Genomic DNA, 8,388 nt, shown 5'->3' on the forward strand with positions numbered 1-8,388 from the left:
TCAAATACTCGTTCGACATTTTTCAAATACTTATTTAGCATTTTTTAGAACTTATTCAACATTTTTAAATACTCTGTCAATATTTTTAAATACTTTTTCAACATTTTCAAATAATCCTTGAACATTTCTTATTAATTATTCAACACGTTTCAAATACTTGTTCAACATTTTTCAAATACTTGTTCAACATTTTCAAATATTTAGTGAACATTTTCTAATACTTGTTCAACATTTTTCAAATATTTGTTCAACATTTTTAAAGTATAAAGAAAAGTAAAAAATAAAGCAAAAAACAAGAACAGAAAACAGAAAAAAAAAACAGGCTATGGCCTCCCGTGCGGATTAGCCGGCCCATCTAGGGCAGCCCCGCCGTGAGGCTTCCCCCTGTCTCGTTTAAAGCGAGACATAGGGGCGCCCCTGGACGCCCCCATACCCGTCCCATATTTGGGCTGGATATGAGGAGTGCGGGTCAGCTCAGACGTCTGACACTCGTTTGAGGCCTTTTGCGTCGAATTTTCGTGACCGGGCCGGCTGTTCGGATGTTTGAGGCCGATTTGGGGTGTGCGGCTGTACATGCTCTTACGGTTTTGTACTACACGTTGCATAGCTCGCCCGTGGAACCGTACACTCACCACTCACCGTACGTGCATTCTTTATGCCGCAACAACCTCTGCATACCATGAATCTTACAAGCTACTAAGGATTTTTCGATAGTGGTAAAGTTTTGTGATGAAGATAAGCTGAAATAACACAAAGAATATTGCCAATTTGCTATGGTAATGTTTTTCGAGGAAAATAAGCTTAACTTACCCCTGACTCGTGATTCCAAGCATCCAAATGGCAACGATCCAATTCCTCAAAGGCAACAACACAACAAATGCTACATGTTCAAAAAAGCATGCCACCGGACAAAGATCAGGTAGGCCCAAACCCAGTGCCCCGAGCCTCGATCACGACAACAATCTAGTCATCCTCTCGCTGTTAGTTCACACCGCGATCCAGTCGAAGCATGCATGTACATGCACACTCTTGAACTTCAATCAATCTATTCCTGAAAACGCAATCTATTGTTATCGATTCATTTGGTGGACACAGTAGCATGTCATCAAGCTGATCAATGACTTGTCAGAGTACTTGTACACTCCAACCTTCAAACCTGTGCATGAAATCTTTCTTAACGACTTGTACTTATACATACATTGATTAGTCAACATACAAATAATGGAAATCGGCCAGTTCCGACACGCGGGACGTAGCAGTCGAACAACAGAGCATAGCTTCTTAATACAACCTACCTCTTTCATCAAATCAACCGAGAGGGAGAAAGGGAGTGGGGGGGGGGGGGGGGGGGGGGGGTCAATTACATACATGCTTCACCTTCCCTCTCGTAAAATTGTCGCCGAAGACTCACCCGACAAAGTGGCAACACTCATTGCATGCTGAGAACACGGGATGTTGTGTGAATCAAACCCTTCATTTTGCATTTGTGCCATCATGACGTAGCTTATGTAGGTCGGTGATAAATTAGGAGGCGGTTGACTATGGTCGAGGTATTGCATGACCTTTCGCATGATAGGTCGTGCATTGGGTGATGGGTGCGTGCATAGCAAACCCAGTTTGAGCACGATAGTTACCTCATCCGCGTTGAATTCCCCTCCGAGTCGTGGATCTACTGTGTCGAGGATAGAACCATTGTGGTGGTGCTCAAGCACCCACTCAACCAACAATACCCGGTTGTTTTGCTCATCGATGAAGATTGGCCTTCGTCCAGACGTGACCTCTAGGAGAAACACGCCAAATGCATATACATCAGAGAATGGTGTTGGCCTCCCGGTGCGCGAGAGTTCTGGCGCAAGATACCCCATGGTGCCAGCCACATGGGTGGTTTCAGCGGCGGTTTCGTGGTCGTATATCCTTGCAAGACCAAAATCGCCCAACCTTCCATTCATCTTACCATCCAAGAGCACATTGCTTGCCTTTACATCTCTATGGATGACGACTTGCTCCCAATCCTCATGTAGATACAACAAACTTGACGCCACACCTTTGATGATCGAATACCTCTGGGACCAACATAGAGTTGGGCCATTTCTTGTGTGTAGGTACTTGTCAAGACTACCATTTTCCATGTAGTCATATACTAGGAGAAGCTCCCCCTTACGCCTGCAGTAGCCCAACAATTGCTGATATTTCAGTGTCGAAGACGACCAATACTCACCACCTTAGCAATGAACTCCCTTACTCCTTGCCTTGAATCGTGTGACATCCTCTTCACGGCGACCTTCATGCCAGTCTTGCGAAGCACACCCCTATAGACACTTCCAAAACCTCCCCTTCCAAGTAGGTTCTTGTCACTGAACCCTTTGGTCGCATGAAACAAGTCCTTGTAAGAAAATCGGTTCGAGCCAAAGGGGGCCTCCCAGTCCTCACGCACCTCAGAGTACTTGAGACGCTGCCGTCTTACACATATGTAGATTAGGATGCTTACCGAAACCAGCGTCACCGATGCTAAGGCGATCATCATTGGCCATATGGACCACCGTGTCATGTAGGTCGAGGTCGATGTCGATGGCAAGGCCGGCAACATTGAGATGTTCAATGCAGGGGCCGGCTCATCCAATGCGAAGCTCCAGCCGAGGACGACGTGTCGTGTTGGAAAGAAGTTCGTTGCCGAAGAGAACCCGACGTACGCGGTGTTCTGCACCACCCCCGAGAGGTCGACGGTGGTCCGCAGGAGGGGCTTCTTGGGCCTGACCACGCCCAACGGAGCCATGGTCACGGTGATCTCCGTGGCCCTGCTGTCGTAGTCCACCCACACCTGCATGGGCTTCTGGCTTATCAGACTTAGGTTCTGGAACATCCCGGTGCCGTCATCATAGTACCCGGCGTTGGTGGAATCGATTGATACGAGGCTATCAACGTCGACGCCGACATGGTTGTTGTTGATGTCACGGAGCTCGTCATCTTTGAACGTGTCTAGCTCCACGGCGAAGATGCGGGCGCTCCGGTTGCCAATATTGTCTTCGTTGAGGAGGCCCAGGAACTGGCCTGGCGACGCAGTGGAGAGCACCTCCCTGGACGCGGCCACGAAGAAGGCGATGCCGTCGCTGCTCACGTCGTCGTATTGACTGGAGATGGCGAAGACGAAGGTGGTCGAGAAAGGCCGCACGGAGCCGGTGGCATTCGACGCGGTGCGGAACGGCAGCGGGAATGGGTGGACGCCATGGCCTTTCAGCTTTCTGCCATCGGTCAGCAAGAGGAGGCCGTTAGGCATAACTCTGCTCGCGCCGTCGAGCGTCAGGTTCGCGCCCGTCATCGCCGCCGCCAGCAAGATGAACTGCCGACTGTCATCGCCGCCGCCACCGGCGGTGGCCGCGAGGCAACGACCGGCAGGGACGAGGAGCAGGAGCAGAGCGACCAAGTGGTAAGGCTCGAGAAGAAGCATGGCGCAGAGGGGCCGCTCGCCGGTCTTGTTGTCCTTGGCTATGGTGCTTGGGATTTCTTTTTTTCTTTTTTTTGAAATTTGGTGCTTGGGATTTCTGAACGGTAGGTAGTGCGGTGAAGCGAACTTTCACCCCCTTATCAGAGCTTCCGAGTTGGGGCGAGGAAAATTCTGGGAACCATGCAGCGAGTTGTACGTCTACCGACTGAAATTGAAATGCATGGAAACGGTGCTCCCTTCCCTGCTGTCCAAAAATAACTGCAGTGTCTACACACCACATGTGGCTGAATGCAATCGTTTTCTAAGAGACGTGAGTCGACCGGCCATGCCGAGCAGCCACAGGTCTCAACTCAAGTCGTCGTTCTTGAGTCTTCACTTAGCAATGCAGGCATCTTGAAAAGTAATATGGGGGGTTAGGACATTTCCAATGCTGATCTTTGAACCGGCCGCAACCGTTCGAATCGTGCGGTCCCGACGTATTGTGCCATCCAACACGATTTAAACACACTTTCTTTCATAAACTGGAGACAAGCGTGGGTGGGCTTTGCCGGCGTCCGGACAAAAGCCACGCCCGCTTCTAACCTGACCCATCCATCCACCCCACCTCGCTCACGCGTGTTCTCACCTGGCGCCAGTGGCCCACATTCATGTCACTGTAGAGCAGTCGTTCCCCATTAAAGCCGACCACAGAGCAGATGCGTCCCCGGTGTCCAAGCATGTTCAATGCCGGAGACGCGTTACTTGACAGGACGGGGCGTATATCTACCAGGCTCGTTCAATGCCCCATCCGTCCGTATGCCGCCATAACCAAGCTCGCCGGTCGAGAAACCCACTCCGATGCCGCGCATATGATTCACTCGGACGTCTGGCCTCACTGAAATCCTCTATTTAAAGGCGGCCACACCCGACTTACTGCACACCACAATAGAAGTTGTTCCACAGCCTCCTTCCTTGCACCACATCTGCCATTACTGCAGGCGGCAATGCTCTGTGGGATAGCCTTTTGATGGAGATGAAGCACGAGTTGGCTGCCCTTGCCGCTGCCAGGCGGATCGAGGCCGGCATGCTGGCCAGCTCGCCCGAGGTCTTCGACGATGATGACCCCATGATAGATACTTGCTCCAATGACACCGCACAGAAGCGCACTCATGTGCATGCCGGCTTCACCATAGAGCAGGTGCATGCACACTACAACGCCGCCATGACGGAGGAGCAGCCTACGCCAGTGCCTATGTCGGAATTCCAGCAGGCGCAGGTGAAACAATGGTACAACTTGTTCCTCCTATAGCAGCATCGGCTGGTGGAGGGCCAGATCGACGGCGAGTGCGCGAACGAGGAGGTCGTGGCGGCCATTGTTGCGGCGAACGCCAACTTTGTTGCGGAGAAGCGTGCAATCTACGAGGCCGTTCGAACTCAAGTCGCCGCTCGCCAAGAAGCGGCCGCCGCAAGCTGCGGTGGCACAGGTACAGGCAATCGTGAACGAGAACAACGCCTCTTACGCGCTGCCGACGAACTATTGAACGGCCCGGTTGGACGACGACATCGCCAGCGCCACCATTTCGGTCGTGGTGCTCACGTCCACCGGTGACGGACAGGTCGCAGACTCCTCCGAGAATGAGTTAGGCCCGGGAGGCGGCGGGGCCTTGTGTCTCGTGTGGACCGGTCTGTCTCCCGTGTTCTACACTTCCTCGTCGGAGACTGCACCTTCACTTCAAGAGTCTTACGGCCACCGTTCATGGAGACGGCGGATGGAGGAGGTGGTCGCCAACGCGGAATAGAAATGAAGCTGACGACGGCCGGCCGCCGCCGTACGATAGGTCGGTTTTTTATCTAAATGTTTGAAATGTAATGAAAATCCGGTGTGTTTGCATGAATCTCGTCCGGTTTATATGAAAATCCACCGTGTTTGCATGAACTTTGTCCGGTTTGTCGAAAAGTTGTTTGAAATGTATGCGGACAACGTTGGATAGTTGGCTCCCATATCCGTGTCCGTGGACTAGTCTCCCCTGTTCGTCGACGAACGTGGGAGAAAATTTACGGGTTGCTGTTGGAGATGCTCTTGGGTACTATTTAACAGGTTTTCACACCGCCTTGAAGAGTAATATATGTGTTTTCGTGTGAGACCCGACCGTCAGTCCGGCGTGACGAACACGCCCGGGCCTTCCTATGTCCGCCTTATATTTGGGCTGAATATGAAGAATAAACCCGGATGTTGGAGACCCGTTTGAGATATCTATCTAGATCTGTTTTTTCTTTTTTGACCGACCACTGACCCGGTCATCCATCTGGGTGTTTAAGGCAAGTTTAGAGTGCCGAGCTGTAGGTGTACTGAGGCTGAAGAAGCATGGCTCTCGACCTCTCGTATCATCGGGGGCGTAAATTAAAGGACCGCACGCTACGGTGCCTGCGATTTCTGAACAGGAGCACGGTCAACTATCCGCGTGTCAGTGCCTCCGAGTTGGAGTTCAGCTCAGTGGGAGCTAGATATGCTCATGAGAGAGCCATATAGTTCAGAGGTGAAGGCAAAACAGCAGGATCTCTCGATGTTGATAGAGAATCTTCTAGAGCAGGAGGAGATATATTGGCAAGCGTGGTCATGCGAATTGGTTGCGTCGCGGTGCCCGGAACACCAATTTTTTTAACCAGTTTGCTTCGACCCGTAGACGCCGTAATTTGATCAAGAAGCTGAAAAATATTAATAATGATTGGGTTGAGGGTAATAACCTCAAGCCCTTGATTTTTGATTGCTTTCAGAGTCTCTTTAATACTGACGCAGGGTTGATTGATGACGGCTTATTATCCACTGTCAAGCCAGTGGTTACACCGCAAATGAACACACTTTTGATTGCACCTTAGACAACAGATGAAGTAAAGAAAGCTCTTTTCCAGATAGGCGATTTGAAGGCCCCGGGACCGGACGTGCTCCATGCGATTTTGTTTAAACGGTTCTGGCATATTGTAGGTGATGAACTTACCAAGAAAGTGCTTGATGCAATCAACAATAAGAAGATTCCGGATGGGTGGAATTCCACAAATGTGGTGCTAATCCCAAAAGTGGACAGCCCGGAGGTAATAACCCAGTTCAGACCCATCAGTTTATGTAATGTGTTTTACAAAATAATTTTGAAGATGCTAGCCAACAAACTGAAGAAAATCCTGCCTGAGGTAATTTCCCCCACCCAGAGTGCCTTTGTACCAGGCAGATTAATCACTGATAATGTGCTAGTAGCGTATGAGTGTTTCCATTCAATAAAAAAGAAAACCCATGGCTCTAATGGAATCTGCGCAGTTAAGTTGGATATGCTAAAAGTTTATGATAGGGTAGAATGGGGTTTTCTACGATAGATGATGATTAAGTTGGGATTCCATACCCAATGGATAGAACTTATCATGGAGTGTGTTTCCTCGGTAAGCTATAGAATCAGATTCAATGACACTGAAACGGAGGAATTCATACCAACCAGGGGCTTGAGACAGGGGGACCCTCTGTCCCCTTATCTGTTCTTGATTTGTTCTGAGGGGATGTCGAGCATGCTATATTTTGAGGAGGAAACGGGAGGTATTGAAGGTATAAAGGTATGCAGGGATGCCCCGTCTATCTCTCATCTCTTATTTGCAGATGATTCCTTGGTTATGATGAAAGCCTCTAACCATAATGCAAACACTCTTAAGAGGGTTCTTGACACGTATTGTGCTAGCTCAGGACAGCGGTGAGTACTCCAAAGTCAAGTATCTTTTTCAGCACAAATACGAGAGTTAACGACAGAGAAATTGTCTGTGGAATTTTGGACATATTAACTGAAGCCCTGTCAGACAAATACCTCGGTCTACCAACTATGGTTGGTGTTGATCGTAGTGATTTATTTTCAGGGTATGCCAGAGGCTCAAGGGATGGAAAGAAAAAATCCTCTCAATACAAGGTAAAGAAATTCTTCTGAAATTAGTAGCACAGGCGATTTCATCATATGCTATGTCTGTGTTCAAGTTACCTAAAGGTATATGTAAATCGATCACCGATGAAATTTCTAGGTTTTGGTGGGGTGATGGAGAGGAGAAGAAAAAAATGCATTGGTTCGCCTGGTGGAAAATGTGTGTACCGAAGAAAAAAGGTGGCATGGGGTTTAGATACCTTCACAACTTTAATCTTGCTATGTTAGCAAAGCAGTGTTGGCGACTACTCCAAAATCCCGATTCTTTGTGTGCACGAGTTCTGAGGGCAAAATATTATCCCAATGGAGATATTGTGAAATCGGCCTCAAGAAAGGTTCTTCGTTCACTTGGCAGAGTATTGTAGCTAGTATTCAAACTTTCAGAAGGGGATGCATATGGCGTGTGGGTTCTGGTTCACACATTAACATTTGGGATGACCCGTGGATACCCACTAGTATGAACAGAAAGCCTATTACCCCTAGGGGGTATTATGCTAACAAAAGTGAAAGAGATAATTGACCCCCACACAGGACAATGGGATGAGGCACTTATTCACAGCGTCCTTTTTCCAATCGTTGTGCATAGAATTCTACAAATTCCTCTTCATGTGGAGGTCGTTGAAGATTTTGTAGCTTGACAACATACAAAGACTGGGACCTTTTCCGTGCGTTCGGCATACCATGTTGAATTTGAGCATCAATTCGGACAGCACTTGAATCGGACTAGCCCAAGTAGTGCCTCATTAAATGGAGTTTGGAAAGATCTTTGGAAACTGCGACTACCAGGGAAGATCAAACACTTTGGCTGGAAAGTGTTGAAGGGGGTTCTTCCATGCTATGGTTGTTGGGGAACGTAGTAATTTCAAAAAAATTCCTACGCACACGCAAGATCATGGTGATGCATAGCAATGAGAGGGGAGAGTGTGTCCACGTACCCTCGTCGACCGACAGCGGAAGCGTTGACACAACGTAGAGGAAGTAGTCGTCCGTCTTCAGGATCCGACCGATCCAAGTACC

General features: G+C 49.0%; 1 pseudogene; it reads right to left on the bottom strand.

Annotated features, from left to right (window-relative positions):
- Nucleotides 1-1,122: 1,122 nt before the first annotated feature.
- Nucleotides 1,123-3,880, bottom strand: LOC109768461 (L-type lectin-domain containing receptor kinase SIT2-like; annotated as a pseudogene).
- Between the last annotated feature and the right edge of the window lie 4,508 nt (nt 3,881-8,388).

The sequence above is a fragment of the Aegilops tauschii genome, chromosome 2 (assembly GCF_002575655.3).
Source record: "Aegilops tauschii subsp. strangulata cultivar AL8/78 chromosome 2, Aet v6.0, whole genome shotgun sequence".
NCBI lineage: Eukaryota > Viridiplantae > Streptophyta > Magnoliopsida > Poales > Poaceae > Aegilops > Aegilops tauschii.